Source organism: Tympanuchus pallidicinctus, unplaced genomic scaffold (assembly GCF_026119805.1).
Source record: "Tympanuchus pallidicinctus isolate F22 unplaced genomic scaffold, pur_lepc_1.0 scaffold2, whole genome shotgun sequence".
NCBI classification, from domain to species: Eukaryota; Metazoa; Chordata; class Aves; order Galliformes; family Phasianidae; genus Tympanuchus; species Tympanuchus pallidicinctus.
In genome coordinates, this window is record NW_026294721.1 from 38229215 (window position 1) to 38246923 (window position 17709).

The following is a 17709-nucleotide window of genomic DNA, read 5'->3' on the forward strand; positions in this document are numbered from 1 at the left end:
AAGTACAAGCAGCACTCTACCCAGGAAAAGAACTGGCTCATGTAAAAGCTTGTATTGTTCTTTTTATCAAGTTTGATGTCTCAGTCAAAATGCCTGTAACGTACTTAAAGCACAAGGGGAGATGTGAGAGTGTTCAGAATCAGGAGCATGGATGCTGCAAGCCGTGGAAGCTTCACCAGAACAGTGGGCAGACAAGATCAGATGTACACTAAATTCAGCAAGAAACTTTACTGACTGGTGGATGGATTGAGCTACCAGCAGAGAATTCTTCCAAATCTATTACTATCAAGATAATACAGTAGCTTGTACTGTAGCACCTTACATACCACATCTTTGCTGTGATTTGATGAGAACTTTATTAAAAATGTTGTCATTGTAGCTTCCACAGCTACACAAACAAAATCTTCAAAAGCAAAACTAAAATCTCTTAGGCTCTTCTGGATCATTTGTTATGCTTCCAACATGGAGTAGACTTGAAAAAGCAAATCAGACAGAGTCAGGTGTCATATTACTGTTTTTCTCCATGTGTGTTTTATAGGTAAAAATCAAGATCAAACAGTCTGGATTTTACATTACTTAAATTCAAGATGAGAGAAAAAGCCAGCATTTTCCAAAGTGCTATGAGGCTGGGGGAGAGGCTCTTTTATGGGAGAAGGAAGTAATACAGCCTTCCTTCCAGCTGCAGGGTGGGAATATGCTCAGTGTGGGATGGAGGAGAAATGGTGCAGGGCCAAATGGCAAGGAAACTGAAATATCAAAAAAAAAAAAAAAAAAAACCAGCAGAATTGGCATACAGTTTTCTTCTGTAAAGTACCTAGATACTTGATGCCAACACCCTGTGTTCATCCTGATGTATTTATCATACATGTCACTTTCAAAGAGGCTTCAGTTGGAAAATACCACAGAAATGGTCAAAAGCCAACCAAAAGTGCCTCTCTGATTTTCTGCTCTAATTCCCAGCAGTGAAAGTTACCTTACTTTCAATTCTGAATGATTGCTTCAGAATGAAAGGAACTACAAGTACAAAAGTAAAGTAGATAAATAAATAAATATTGCCTTGAGCCTCCATTGTCAATCAGAGAATCAGTCTGTAACCTAGAGATCACAGTCTCCTATAACCAAGTGTAGTTTTTCTTCTGTTCATCTACCAGATACACACAATAATGAGGATGACAACTGACTCACAGCCAGTTCTCACAGCAAGGTGAATGGTTTATCTGTGGATCAGTGAATCAGTAGAGAACCTGTGCAGTTCAGGAAGAATTTAGCCTCTTCAGTTTTTAAAAGGCCAAGGCGTATTGCTTGAAATGAAAGTAAACTATGGCTGCATAGGTTCTTTAAATACGGAAATCATTAAAACAAGCAAACCTACCCCCAAAAAATAGATCTTCACGTAACAAAAGTGTTCTTTTTTCCTTAAATGTGCATCTTCAAACCTGTATTAATTTCAACATATTAAATGAAAACACTGATGTTGCATCATCCTGAGAATTCATGTGAAAAACAAAGACAGTACCTAGAATCAGAGCTAATATAAAAAAGCAGAACTTATTGACAGCATGTCTGTTGTTTGGAAGACAGAAAAGGGGCAAGCTAAAATGTGATTAAGGAAGGGAATTGCAACAAAATTCTTCCTGTATTTGGAGATTCTTTGCCCTTGTCCTTTCTTTTGTAAGAACAAAAAGGATGGGTCCTCATTACAAGAGCCAAAACCTCCTAAAGACAGGAGAAAAGCCTGACAGCTCAGAAAGTTTCAATTAAATTCTAAGATAAACAAAGCCTTGGATTATTTTAGAGTGAAGGTTTCAACTACCACCAACAGCAAGAAAGTACTTACAAAGGAGGATAGATGTACATAGCATTTGTCAACAATGCTAGGGCTGCTTGAAAACTAATGTCTCCTGCTGATCATGTTATCCCGTGATATTAGAGGCCGACGTTGGTGACATGGCAGCAGACGTTAAACCTTCCTGCCCGTATTCCATTACTCTTTTTTTTTTTTTTTTTTGTCTGACAGCAGCAGAGGGGCAGTCTGACTAAATAGTGCCCGACATGAGAATGTGTATACAGCAAAGGTGTGTCACCGAATTCATCCATGTGGAAACAATGGCACCCACTGACATTTATCAATATTTGCTAACACTGATGGAGACCAAACAGTGGACGTGAGCACAGTGAGGTGGTGTGTCATGCATTTCAACAGTGGCAACAGTGAGTCACCTCTTACAGTGCAGATGCATGTAAATATGGCATGCAGGCTCTTGTTCATCACTGGCAAAAAATGCACAGCCAGTGGTGGTGACTGTGCTGAAAAGTAGTGCTTCGTAACCGAGAGTTTACAAAATAGTGCTATTGTGTGCTTTGTATTGTTTTAGTTTCCATATAAATAAATAAGAGGCATTACTTCTGGAGCAGCTACAAGTGTTATTCTGCCTCTATCTCACAGCTGATGAGGTATGGCATCACAGAAATTCTGCAACTGAAGATCTTTTCCACTGATTCTCTTCTCTCAAATTCCAATTTTTTTCAAAAAAAAAAAAAAAAAAAAAAAAAACCAACCAAAAAAACAAAACAAAAACCAGAGCAAACAAAAATGAAAGTAAAATAAATACATGCCTAATTAAATCCATGTTACCAGTAAACTATGCATAACTACGAAAGGCTGCTGTAAGAAGATTGTAGAAAAATAAGTGACTACTCACAGATGCAACAAACACTGAAGTGCAGCTAGCCCTCTTCACCTCTAGGTACTCCGTAACCAGATCAACTAAAGTTGAGTGTTGTGTATAACAGATTTGTTACATATAGGAATACCTACCAATTTTGTTATTTCATCCATAGCTCATGTGCTTTGGGTCAGAAGAAATCTCTGACATTCTGAAAGTATTTCCAAGTACATGGCATGATCTTACCATGAAGCTGAATCCCTGACCCAGTATTACAGTAGAGCACAAGTCTGGCTACATACTGTGTCATTTCCAGGAGAACCTGAAGGGAAAGGTGATGTCCTAGCTTGGGGCAATGTTCTCAGAATATCAAAATAAAAACAGTCAACTAAATCAACAAAAATTATTGAATACATGTCTCAAAATGGGGGAAAAAAAATAGGTGCTAGCCATATAGATTTTCAGGAATTCCCTCACTCAGACACTACACATTTAACTTGGGCATTCTCCATCTCAGCATGGTTTACAATCCTAGTTCCTAGAAGCCATTAAACATGCTACAGAATTCAAGAATGCAATTTAAGTTGTATGACTCCATTAATATTATTGGAGAACAGTCTTTAACTACCAGTGAACTGGCCTCTAGATACAACAGAAAAGCAGGTATTAGATGAGAGCAATATTTTAAAACTACACATCTTATCTATCATGCCAAACTGTTAAAACTATTTGATCTGTTGTTCCAATGCCTTTCTTAAGAGAGAACTTCCTCTATTGTGGAGGAGCTCTCCAATGGTGATTTCCAGGATGACTTCCCACAGATATTCCCAGATCTTGTTTCAGTAGCAAACCAATTCATGTAGAGTAGTGTACTTCTGTGCTGCATATTAATATCAGTTGTTGGGGAAAATTTGTCTGTTTTGATTCCGTCTGATGTTTCAAGATATCCTCTCTTTCCCAAGGCTTACATAGACAAGTCTTTCTAATGGAGATAGCAACATTTTTTTCTATCATGTTAGCAAATTCAAAGTACTTTTGGCATGGTAGATCATTACCACAAGTAAGCACAAACCTTTGTTCCACCTATTTTAAGGGCCCTAAGTGAGAGATACTAAATGGGAACTATTTTGCTCCAGAATTCAGAAACGAGTGCCTAAGGCCTTCTGGAGGTTTAGCTGTTAACTAAAGAGAGACTGGCATCATACGCCTCAGCTGGGAGGCCCTTCAGCTACTGAACAACTTTCAACCCAATCCCATCACTGCTTTGCAGCTTGAAAAACTGTGCAACCAACAAAATAGCTCCAGTTTCCCCCCTTGCACAAAGTCTGCATTCAGCTTTTCATTTTCTCAACATGCAAATATTCTCTCTAAGCTGCAGCAGCATGAAAGTGTGTGCACGGTCCAGGGTTTTTGATCCACTGTCTCCCTAAGTCACAGTAATACCATTATGTGTTTCATGTAGCCCCTTGACTTCAGTTGTTTTTTCCTTGACCAAGTTCGTGCCAAAATCCAACATACACATATAGCAGTATAAACACAAAGCAACAATATTTCCCATGGCTCCTCTTACTAGAAGCAACATTTTTCAGAGGCATGTAATACCACTGCTATTTAAGTGCCCCAGCACTTCATTCACATTGTATCAGTTCTGCTGCAAGCATTCTCAAGATTTATCCCTTTGGGAATGAAACATAACTAAGGCAGCAAGGGTGCAGAGGGAAAGATTTTTAAGAAGGAATTAGATGTCAGATTCCCCTGAGATTTCAATACATGTTAATCGTTTGAGAAAACTATTTCAATAGATTTACTCAAGCAATGGACAGAACAAAAGTGGGAATTAAATGATTATTTCAAGCCCTGCTTTCTCAAATGATACTAACATTCTCCTTCACAGATTGCTTGGGAAGTAATATAACTCCTTGAAATATGCAAAAACTTCACTCAAAGACAGTGACTTTCTGAGCAAGCTATGTACTTAACCACATTTTAACACTTAACTGAGGTGTTTTCTTCTCATAGACTTCAGTGAAACCAAGAATTCTCTAAACCAAGAATTTCCCACACGTGAAAAAACACTACACTCTGCAATTTCAACTATAATGTACCTAAGAAGTATGTTAAAATGAACCCAGTGAGACCAGGTATCACCTTTCCACAGGTCTAACATATTAAGTATTTCAGAAGACATGTGCTGAGAATTAACAACATGGCATTTTCCTCCTTCTATTACTCCTTACTTAACAGCTTGATTCAGCACGCTTGATTGAGCAAATTAACAGTACCTGAAAACATTTACTTAATGAAGTCGCACAGATGTCAGAATAACAACTCCTTTATTTGCACTGGACTCCACAGCACTAATTTCTTCCCCATCTGAAAGTCGTAGCCCTTCTGCCCAGTGTTTGGCTATTTTTGTCCTGGATTTCTACATGCTCATACACATTTTAATGCCAAGCACTTGGTAGATGGCAAAAGACAAACTGACATATTTCACTCTTCAAAACACAGTGTCTCCAGTTTGTATATTGCTGGATTTCTTTGCAAACCTATTTAGGAAGACAAACACTATCCCCATTTCCATAAACAGAAAAAAATATGAAACATCAAAAATAAAAAGACAAAATTAAATAAAAAGCAGACCTAATGAGATCACTTCATAGTGATGACTGAAGACATGCAAAGATGCCACTTTTAGAAAAAGAATCTTAAAATAGAACCACAGGTGAAAACAGAACATGGATCTAAATAAAATAGAGTCTAACTTGAACGAGGGCTGCTAAAACTGTTGATATTATGCTCTATGTTTTCTCAAAAATGGCAAATAAATAAATAGCCAGCCACATGAACTTTCTTCCATTAGGGACTAGCCCAGTTCATATTCAAATTTCAGGCCCATTCTAAATTTTGACCTTATCAAAGGTCAAAATTCAGATCTTATATCAAAATTCAGATCTTATATTTATGGAAAAGGTGATAAAAGTAAATTTCTCTATTTGGGGCAAATCAGTAACGTTCTTTTAGCATCAGAAATGTTATCCCCTAAAGTATTTTTTACTCCACATTTTTCACATTTAAAAGCACATTTAAATGCCCATCAGAAAGGATGCCCAAGCCTGGGCACAGTGAGACAGGGCTCCATCACACATCCCTGCCTGAGGCAAAGCAGGATAGGCTTTCTTTCTCTTTTCTTTAGGGCAGGTACATAAGTCCCATTGGTGAAGAACAGGGAGTTTAACAGAGTGCTCAGAAAAACTCTTCAACTTGGATTTTGATGCAACAAATAATATAGATTGTGTAAAGATTGTTCTTGTTTGTTTCATTTTCTCTGCTAAGAAAACATTTGAAAGCATTATTCTAGTCCTTCTACAGCAATTCTCAGGCTTTTGAATCAGAGAAAACAATACACCTTTTCTAAAATATACAGGTCCTGTCAGATATCAGATTTATCCATAAACAACCTAAGTCTCACTTCTACTAAAAACTCTACTGGCAGTTATTCTGGATTTGTATGAGCATAACTTGTAAGTAAAATACAGTAAAAGGCCTCCCTCTTGCCAGGAAAAAGACATTTTACTGACATTTCCAGGACATGGTTTTATCAAAATCTTCCCACCTAGGTTACTACCGTGTTTGAAGTTCTTCAGTCACAAGTGGAAAGGAGAGAATATTAGACATACTTGTATTAAAAGATTTTACTGATGGGAATTCAAGAAGGCTAATGTCAATTTACTTTATATTCTTACACTACTATTTTCTCTCAGGGATAGGTTTTTTTTGTTTTGTTCTGGTTTTTTTGTTGTTTTTTTTTTTTTTGTTTTTGTTTTTTTAAGGGTAAATGTTTATAGAATAGAGCTTTTCTATAGAAACAAATTAGAGTTCTTCTGTTTACACTACAGGGTCAAGACCTAACTCTCTGTTTGGGAAAAAAAGAGAAATACTAACAATGACTCTATTCCTAAAGTACCTTCACTTTTGGCAGTCTGTTCATATCTTGAGAGGTAATCCCCAGCAAATATCACATGCAGTAATCCTTACTCCTCCTCCAACCAATATTCCGAAAAATAAACGACTGGACAAAACAATGAGTCACTAAAGATACAAACAGAAACAGTAGAATGCGGAAATGATTCAAGAGAAAGAGCAGACATCGCAGTAACATCATTCTAGAACTACATCAAAAAATCCACAAACACAGAAGACCTCAGCTTATCATATGACTTGGGTCAATGGGTCCAGTCTAAGCAAACTCATGCAATTCAAACCAAGCACATGTAGCCTAGTCTAAAACCAATTCTTTTGACAGAATATCTCCTTGCAATGATTACGAATATTCTAACTCCGAATCTGAATTTATTCATGGATGAAACAACTTGTTTTCTTATAGAAAAAGAAACAAATTTTGTTTCAATATCAAAGAGCCATATTTTCTTTCAGTCATTGCTTCACATGGCAACCAAATCCTATATTAAAAAATGACTTACCATTACTCTAAGTATTCCTCTTGACTGCAGGTCTTTTAATTCATAGATGAAGATCAAAAGAACTGTACATAGTACAGACTGCACACAACATTAGAACATAATCTAACGCTTCAGTGTGTTAGAATCATGTATTTGGGGGGGTTAAGACTACTCCATATTTCCTCTGGAAACACTATGTCTCATAACTCAGCCCTTCCCTTTCCCCACACATTAGGTCCTTTGCATACTTCTTCTGGACTCATAAGTTACTTTTTCTAATACCTTTATTAAAATGTTTATTCACCAATGTAGTAGTGGTGCTCTCCCGCAGAGCACTTGCTATTAGCTTTTCTGTCCCTAAACTTTTCAATCAGTGGAAAAAATAAAAAAAAAGAAAAACCCTCTCAATAATTTACCTGTTTCAGGGAACATTACATCAAGAATCACCTGTGAATGACTTAAATCCAAATTATTTTCTACGACTGTCTTTCATTCTGTCCTTCCTATTTAACATAATCCGCTATAGCTTTTGACTTAGTGATTATCTATTGATGGAATGCTAAAGACTGGCTTTAAAATCAGAAACCTGGGAGACAGCAGTATCTCTTGGCTGACTGCAACTATGAAATACTTCTTTATCCTCAAAGTCCTTTCATTGCAGTTTAGTAGGCATCCAGAGGTCAACCTAAAAACATTGTTGCTTCAAGGCCAGAACACTTTTGATTTCATCTATACAAGAGCAAGACCTCAGTAAGAAGGAATATGATATATGCTTTTTGTGTTTTAAATCAATATATTTCTCATAATATTTAAGCAAGTAATGAAATAAATCTCTAAAGGGGAAAGTTAATAAACATTCACATATGCCTTTTGCTCATCTCTGGATGTAATAGTAGTTTAGTTCTTCCCTTATTTATGCAGTGGGACAAAGATCAGGAAAGATCATCAGTGAAAACTATTTGGCTGTCTGTTAACTTTCTTCTGGTTGCCTAACATTTATTTTTAAACTTATAACAAATGGTTCTTTTCTGTTTGGTAGGAAAGTAGGATGACAGATTGTGGGAAGGAAAGTGTGAGCTGTATGGAAAGAGAACAAGAGCAAGAAAAGGAGGCTAACTGATCCAAGAAACCTGTTAATAGCAAATGGAGAGCAGAAAATGAAAAGGACTGTTTTCAAGCCTGCACCACAAAGTCATATAATAAAGTTCTATGTACAATGCAATTCTAAGAAAGTATTAGAAAAGCAATGACTCTCCTCACTGCAAGAGAGTGAAACATTTTCTTAAAAGATTTAACACAAAAGAACTCCTAAAAATTAGTCTTGAAGGAAAAAAAACAAGCTACCTTTCCTGAAGCTGTGTATCATAATACTTTGGGAATCAAAATATAAATTTCAGGATATGCCATATCAGAACAAAAAATGATCTGCCCCGTATCAATGTTATTCAACAAAATGGCTTGCAACTTCTGTTGGAAAACAATTTCAACAAACCTCATGATCTCAAAAAACAACCACACAAAGTTATGGGGCAATATTTTTGGAAAATTTTTGAATAGTTTCAGCTTGCCTATGTTGGATCTTCACTGATATTTTCCTTCTCTTCTTACCAAAGGGCATTTCAAACACCAGATTCTGAATCAATTATTCCTCTCAGATTTGAGAAGCAAAATGGCATTTTCTTATTTTATTCCTCTTTAGCTACACCTTATGCTCTCTGCTGCCTACAAGTCCAAAGACTAACTGAAAACATTTTAAATCTTATATGCCAGTAAAACCATACATTAACAGCAAAGTAACACCTGTAAACAACACACGGAGTGACTACTGTTAAACAGGATAGAGAGATACTGTCTATTATCGTCTACAGGAAAATAAGCTTCACTTCAACACTATGAAAGATTTTCAAAATAAAAAATGTCAAGGATACAATACATACAAAACAAGAAACTTAAAATTCATCCAGTGTAACGTGGACCTAATACAAGAGGTATGTTTAAGAAAGAGCCTTCTTTGATTATCTAATCAATCCTCCAGTTAGTGAGAGAGCAACATATGAGAAGTCCTTAGCTGAAAAATACCTAAGGTTCCAGAAATCAAATAAGATACAAAGAAACAGCTGAAGTGGATTTGCCACTTCGTCTTATTTATTACCTCGGTTTGAACAAAAGCTGAAAATCAAGTCTCTGAAGGTCAGAAATATCTATTCCACTCAGTTGTGAGCATGTTATAAAACAAGAATTTTCTAGGGACTTATGGAAATAAATATCAATGTGGTGGACTAGTATGAAAGAGAACAAAAGAAGGGCCAAGAGTCTGAGACAACAATACTAAAACTCGGATTAAGTTATCTGACACCTATTGTGAAGTCAATTCATTTAGGTAAAAGTATCAAAAACTTATTCTATAGGCTGGGAGGTCAGCTGGACACAGACGAGTTCAAGGATGGTGTGGGATCTTACAGTTCTTTTTGAGGAACACAACCAGAATTAACACAATTGTATGGCAATCATGACCACGGTTCTCAAATCACCTCAGAAAGATTTATTTCCATAAAACATCTAATCTGAATAAACCACCATAGTATTTCAAGATCACTAAGAACCATGGTTAGTAAACAAAAAGTAGGGGAAAATAAGTCAAAAAATGTTTCATCAAAGAGTGGAGACTGATAGTGTTGCTATAAGCATTATGACAGACAATTTTATTGTCTCCTTTCACAGTTGGGTTTCATCATAAACAGTTTACAGTTTCTTATCAGCCTCTAAAATTTAATAAAACCACATCTTTAAGTGCTTGAAGGTCAGAATGGGAAGCTGTTCCTATTTCTGCTATGCTATTATGTTTCCCCTCATGTAAGGATGAGGCCTATGCCACCCCCACACTCTCCCTATCAAATCTAAAGCAGCGCTTACCTTAGAATTTGCAGTACTTTCTTCCCTACAACTAAAATTCAATAGACTTTAAAATACATTTTTTCCCCTACATGGAATATCTGACTTCTTGCCTGCATTTACCACTAAGGACTTAAGAGTCACTGGCATAGTTTTTAGATTAAATACCCAGTACTTATCCATGCTAAGACAAATCCCATCATGATTCCAACACCAGGCATCTCTAAATGAAAAGCAAAGGACACTCAAGTCCCTTTAAGTCTGCTCCAAGGCATACTTTGCTATATGGTTAGTGGCTCTTGCCCCCAAAACCAGTGTGTGCTATACCATAACTGTGAAAATGTTTGCCTGGAATGTCTCCAGAATTACTCTACCTTTTCTGGTTTTCCCCCAACAGCCTCTGTATTTCCTTCAGAGGATAAGTGCTCCCACCCGTTGAACAGCACTATCTGATACTGTATTTTATATTTTACTGTTCTGCAACTTTCATTTGATCTGAAAAGAGATGAGGTGAAACATTTGCTACTAAAAGTTTTCACTTAGAGTAAAATCACATGTTTCCCCTTGTTGCTCATATTCATGCACGGTGCATTAAAATTGACTCCCATAAGTCTTCATTATTCAGGCATTTAATCATATGGAAAATGTGGTAATTTAATTAAAACAAGCAACATAGGTTAGATATCCCACGGGAAACAGTGAGGAAAAATAATCTAATTCATTGAATTTCCATTTTGAAAATGTATTAATATGAGACCACAAGACCACAGCAAAAAAAAAAGAAAAATGAAAAAAGTTGCTCATTTGTAAAGCAGTAATCTGATGCTGAGACACTTTCAGTTTAGGAAGCCAAAACTTACACTGCTCTGTCTCATGTCTGCAGTGAGTGTTTGTCAGAACATAATGCAAGTAGAAATTACTTGCTGTAGTACAGTAAAGCCTGGAATTATTATTATTTTTTTTAAATGAGACAGGGAAAGGATAGCGTGCTATTAGTTCAGACATGACTACTAAAGACCGTACTCATCAGAGGTCCATGAAAGGCTTTAAGTCTTCCGCACTGTTGAGTACAATGTTTAATTCTTCCCAGAACGTATGTCACGTACCTGGCACTTTGCTTCAAAATGATTTATCAATATAGTATTGAGAGGAGTGGTACAGGGACCAGATTCATACACATGTGGTTGCAGCTCTGTCCAGAATTCGAGATGCATCTGCTAACCCAACCCTTTTATTTCAACCAAGATGTCGATGGGTGTTGTTCTTTGACTCAATAGTCTTTTCCTATCCCTCCCATTCTTAAGTTCCTCAAATCGCATTCCTAATTCCAAAACCTTTAGTAGAATTTGCCCAAATGACCCTTAAGGAGAACTTCTATTAGATAGAAGCATTCTGTAAGATATCACAGAAGTGTATGAAGGATGGCTATGTTCTTATCCCAATTTTTTATTTCTTTATATGTTGGATTTCTTTGGACCTTTTTCCCCATACTTATAAGAAGAGCAGTTAGTACAGACCATCTACCTCTACTTGCAGCATCCATGCAGCCTTTTTCTCCTCTGTAAGTCATTTTCTCCTTTTTTTTTCCCCCCTTAGGTTTGATCCTGCATTTCCTGTCTCCAAAGTTCCCACAAAAAACAGCTAAAGATACAAACCCTTTGAAAGAAGAGGCTCAGTTCAGTAAGAGCTGCACTTTTCTATATATGAGACAGGAAAGCTACTCAGCTGGCCTATGTCAGCACAGTTTCAATGACATTCCCATAGCATATATACAATGTTGTAAAATACATCAACATACTATATACAAAAAATATTCAGCTTCCCACACATTTACTATAAACATTAAATAATATTTTATCCTACTTTTAAGTATCTTATAAATATTCTGCATCTCTTCCTTTCCAGCATGTTCACGCTTTCCAATCTCTCATTTGTGCAGAACCCTCAAAGGAATGACAGAAGATAGGTATAAAAAAAAAAAAAAAAAAAAGAAAACCACAAGAGTTCTAAAGTTTTTAACTTTATATAGGCATTTTAGCATGTTCTCCATTCCAGGGCTTCTCTTCCTGTTTTACACAGTTAAATACCACTAATTAGTCGACCCTTTAATAAAAGCATATAGCATATCACAAACTGCTGAGAAAGATGCCTAATCCAACTTTACCATTCAGGATTTGTAGTGAAGATGTTGCAGCCCCTCCCCAGAATTCTGTGCCAGCCCCCACAGCAGCTCGCACTGTGGGTCTGGGATTTCCTAATGGCAAAGCATCCACAGGTAGGAAGACTTAGAAGTGCTGACCACGTCTGCACATCTAAAGGCTGTCAAATACTTGGGTTCTTAAAGAATTCTTTCAGTTTTAATTTAACTAGAATAAAGAAGAATGGGAATATTTCTAAACTTTCGCACTTTCCTTTCAACAATCTGCATATCCTTCCTGTCAACTGCACATAATGCTGTAATCATAGGAGCTTTAACAATAATACAATCAAGGGAAAAAAGCTAACAAATGCATAACAAACATATCTAACAAAAAAAATAAATCTCAAAAATATTTTTTGTTACCTCATTTCTTCTTGGAAAAAAAAAAAAAAAAGGAATTTTTATTATTCTTTACTCATTGTGTGGAAATCTACATCAAAGCACCACTTTACAATTGATTCAGCTCAAGCAAGAGAGCTTTGCAAAATGCTTTTAACCCCTACTTCTCTCCCACTGCCCTCTGCATTTAGCAACAGGAGAACCCAGTCAAGGCTGCAGAATTTCAGGCTACAAGCCACCTACTCACAATCACAAATGTTTATTTTTTAAGAGCATCCATCATAAGATGGATGGCACTAGACAGAAGTGTTTTGCCTACCAGTAATCTTTAAATTAACATACTATAATTTACTGTGGCAAGTATTCAGTCCATCAAGATAGCAACCTCTCCTGACAGCTGTCTGCAAGAGAAGAATTTGCCTGACCTGGTGGGCATGGCTTAAAGGAGAATTACATGGCATAAACAACCACATATCAAGGCTAACACTTACATATGCTGTGGGACTAGTGTGCAATATTGCCAGGTTTCTAAGCTATATAAGCCCGTTTGTACCCCCATTTTCCTTTTCCAGATATTCCTCTGCACCTTTGGCATTTACTGATTCTGTGTTGGTACTTACTACTTCTGTGTTGAAGATGTGGAAAAGGAGGTAAGAATTACTGTAGACTACAATACATCACTTAAAGCATTCAAATTTCCATCCGTTATTGAACACTAATAAACTCATCAAAAAACAACAGGTGTTTGCCAACTACTGAACAGTAGGTGTTGCAACTGTTATTTAAAAAAAAAAAAAAAAAAAAAGCCAACATATCTGGTCTCAACAGAAAGCTTTTTGAGGACTGAATGTGCAAAAGGAAATCATCCAGCTATATTTCTTTTGAGAAAGATTCTCACCTGCACTAATGACTCACATTCCAGGGAATTCTATGCATAAATCTGCAAAAAGACAAGAAGATTAGAATTCTCTTCATTTTCTCATAGCAACCAACAAAAACACAGCAACACACTACTTAACTGTGCTGTAAAACAAAAGCAATGGGTCATTTGTACAGGAGCATTGAAAAATTTGCATTTCTGATGCACCTTCGCTCATTCTTACCAGCACATCAGTCACATTACAAATCTGTGTTTAACTAAACTGCAATTCCAGTGCAACTGGATAGGAAAAATTATTTCAGAATCTGACTCAGGGATTTACAAGCCAAGCTCCAAATGGTTCAACTGGGGATGGCTAAGGAGAAGTTGAAAGTTTCCAGGAGGGGAAAATTATGGGGTCATCTTTGCATTTGAGAAGAGTTCAGATATTGGCAGTTTAGTATTTTTCCTGTTATACTGCTTTGTTTTCCTAAATAAGTAGAAACAGGCTACACTCTAATCTCGCCTTATATAGAGATAGAAAATGAATCTTTCACTCCTGTGCTGGGAGAATCCAAAGTACAGGTAGCATGGCCCTCTTTCCCCAGCTGAGGAAAGACGGAGAGAAAATAAAGAATGGAAAGGGGAGCACATAGCATCCATGCATGGGCTCACACATCACAGGGTTAAGAAAACATGTAAGTTATGATACAGTCATCAACCATAAAATGCTTCAGAAATGCAGATTGTTTTTGGAAGAGCTGCATTTTCACGAGAATACATCAACTGTAACGTAAAGATATTTTTAGAGAATACATATTACTAGCAGGTGCATAAAAATAACAATGATGAAAGTAAATGAATAGCCAGAAAGCTCTCTTCTTCCTTTTCTATTTCTCCCCCAAACGCACACATGCATGCAAATGCATCATCTTCAAAGCTTTCATTCCTTGTGTTTCTAGAATTATATGCTTGTCAGAGGCCAACCACCATCAGATTTGCAGGATTCTGCACTGGAGTCTATTAGGATTCTACAGGACTTTGCAAGCTCTCACCTGATTTTGTCAGCACATAGCAGCTGACGACCTTGGCTATGCCCTGCTGTATTTCTACCCCTCACTGTATCCCTCTAGACCCTTTGCTCAGTTTTCCCTTGCACCTACATACAAGTACACACTGAGCATACAAAGGAGGAGGAAATCTACACCATAAACACAAAGATATGGTTTATATGGTTCAATAATTTAAATTACTACCATGGCCAGCCTCTGCTGAACATCTGTCTTCTTTCCTTCTGATTTTACAATAACACAAAGTACCTATCTTACATCTCAAATCATTTTATCAAAAAGTCTAATCTATATCTTCTGATCATTCCAAAATGTCCCATCTTTTGTGAGAAAGTTTTTCTCACAGAAAGGCAGAGAACTTCCCTTTAGTTTAGCATCTATTTTGCACCCCAATACTACTTAGAAACAGTGACTCAAAATTTCCAAACTTTTTCAATCTCAATAAGCAGTACAATTTGTAAAACTGTCTAGCACTTAAGGTCTCTGTTGAATTCCAGCAGTGAAATAATTAAAATTCAGAATGACAGTGTTTGTTCAGGTATTGCGTATAAGATAGATAATAACTATCTTAAAGCATTTCTAATTTACATCCACAAGGCAGTAACAAACCCTTTGCGATGCTTTTCCTCACTGAAAGTAGCTTAGAAAAGAGCATCCAGACAAGAGCTAAAACTCTGGAACACACAGCCAAGACACAATCAGAAGTAAAGGGAGCAGGCTGCTTTCAAAAAGGCTAACATGAATTTCAAAGGTAACTGATGGAATTAGCACAGGTAACTGGAAACCAGATTGTTGTACATCACTTAGAAATCAATTCTGAAGGAATCACCTTGGAATACTTGATAGTGAACATGTATACATGTGTGTACATTGTATGCATCGCTACTTCATTTTTATATTCACTAACATTTTCAAGTAGTTTTCAACTCCACACTGAGAGGTTCCTCTAGCAACCTCTGCATGCAAGTCACTATGTAAATTCAAATTCACAAATTCAACTACTACTGAGCTCTCAAATACTACAATGAAAGTACTTACTCTCTTTGTTAATATATCGTCTTTAACATAGAATAGTGCAATCCCAGCTGTTTGCACATAGCTATAACGTGGGGAAATAACAGAAATATTTAATATAAAGTGAATCTTAAATGAAGTATGTTTTCTTTGCTTAAACTGGGGAAATCTGAGAAAAACAAAATTAAAATTACTATGATTTGGAAAGTCCATTGTGAATACCAACAAAATTTCCCTATTAGAATTGCTTTAGGCAGTAAGACCACATCACCTCACTGAGGACGGCCAGGATCTGTCCCAAGAGATGTGCAAGCTGCTGAGAAGACTTAAGCCCTGCAGTGATACCAGGGCAGCTTTCACTGCTTTCTTTGGCAAGCACAGAAGCCACTTCAATATAGTACATACAGTTCAGAGACTTAAGTACTGGAAGCTTCTCTAGAACAAATTCTCATTGAGAAAGCTATGGACAGTAGTCCACATAAAGAAGTTTAAAATGCAGAGTTGGAAAAATCAGAAGTAATACAAAATACATAATACAGCTGCCATTATAGTTTCTTACATTGTATTACCTAAGCTTGCTGACAGAAAACGGATGTGGAAGAGAAAACTGTTGTCCAAAAATCAAAGCTGATTTTTACTGCACCTTTTACTGGGCTATCATCCATAAGGGATTGTGTGGGGTGGGGATGACAATAAAAAACCTGACTGCCTCTGCCTACATGATTTTTCACAAATTGGCTTCATCACATCTGGAGCACTTGAGATTCATTCTGGAAAGCAAAAGCAGCTACATTTTACTTGTCAAAGCATGAGCCATAAAAAAGGAATGAATTGCAGTCAAACACGCAAAGATTCTAGCTACAAAGTCCCTTGTCATCTTCAACTTCAGTTCAACCCACTATACACGTGGACAAAAACTGAGAAATCAGCCGTTCAAACCAACTATTCATGGTGTCTTTACCGTAACAAAATAACTCCACAAAGATAAACTCTGCACAGACAGCAATAAAAAGGTAACCTTAAGGGTTTAATGACTGGAAAAGATTTATTTCCCTAACTGTAAATCTCAGAATTTTTACAAATTGGTCATGCAGACAATGCAAGATATTTAGCTCTTTGTTATCCTCTTGTATCAAATAATTAAAATTAAAACAGCTAGGCTCCTGCTTTTCTCAGTTTATTTAATCACAGTACTCATCACTTGCAAAACTTTCTTCATATATATCAGTAAACTCTTTGAAAGTGTATATCAGTCATAACAAAGTCAAATGGCCCAAGAAAAAATTAATTTAGAAGTAAATTACGTAAATTTAAGTTACACAAAATATTTTGTGATAACAGAACAATTCTTCCAAACACATCCAAGATCAGTTCCCTAGCTTGTGTATACTATTTACCAGTAATCATGTTACTCATATACCACTTTCACCAGTAACCTCCGTTTTTGATGAGAAAATAAACTATAAATATGAAAAATAAGTTTTAGCTGAGATTCAAACAGTTGCTTTCCCTTTAGTGCAAGAAGTGCGCATCATATGTGACCTGACAGCTAACCAAGTACATAACAGCAAGAGAACTCAAACTCAGATTCAAGGAGTAATATTTTCACTTAACCTTTCTCCTAGCCCGATGTAGCACTGTTGTACAAACACCTGGTGATTTGCAGATACTAATATTTTTAAGAAGCCAATGTTTGGAGTACTGTAGATTCTTTCCCAGTAAGATGTGCCAGATGTTAAATCAGAGCTGCTGGTTTTGTCCCTGATTTCCAGCAAACACTCATTTTATGGTGTTGTAAATGCTGTATCTGTCTGTTTAGAAAAGCTAACTACAAGTCAGCACCATTTAAGTCTTCTAAGTACAGAGCACTGATACATTTTGCTACACAGTTTAAACGTTTCTGCTTTAAGAGCTGTATCTCGCTTCTGAGAGTGAAAAATGTTGATGTTAGACCAATAGGAAAAAGCCCCCAAAATTTACATGGCACTGCAACAGAGCACTACTACAGAGCTCTGAGAGGTAAATATTTTAAAGTATCTTAAAACTATTTTTGAGGGTAGAGAAACAACGATGCACAGAGTGACTGTTCACACCCTGCACACACACAGTCTTTCCATGAGAACAATTTTCAAGCTAGCTCCTGAATACGGCATTCCTCCTACTGTTTGTTATCATGCTGTTAGGGGTTATGGATCTTTGAACTCCAGAT

General features: G+C 36.6%; 1 protein-coding gene and 1 long non-coding RNA gene across 2 annotated transcripts in view; one reads left to right on the top strand and one right to left on the bottom strand.

Moving 5' to 3' along the window:
* The window catches only part of LOC128080619 (sulfotransferase 1 family member D1-like), a 948073-nt gene that overhangs the window by 775562 nt on the left and 154802 nt on the right, over window positions 1-17709 (top strand). The window lies entirely within an intron of this gene.
* LOC128080626 (uncharacterized) overlaps window positions 1-17709 on the bottom strand; it is a 60639-nt gene that overhangs the window by 30420 nt on the left and 12510 nt on the right. The gene's annotated exons all lie outside the window — the stretch shown is intronic.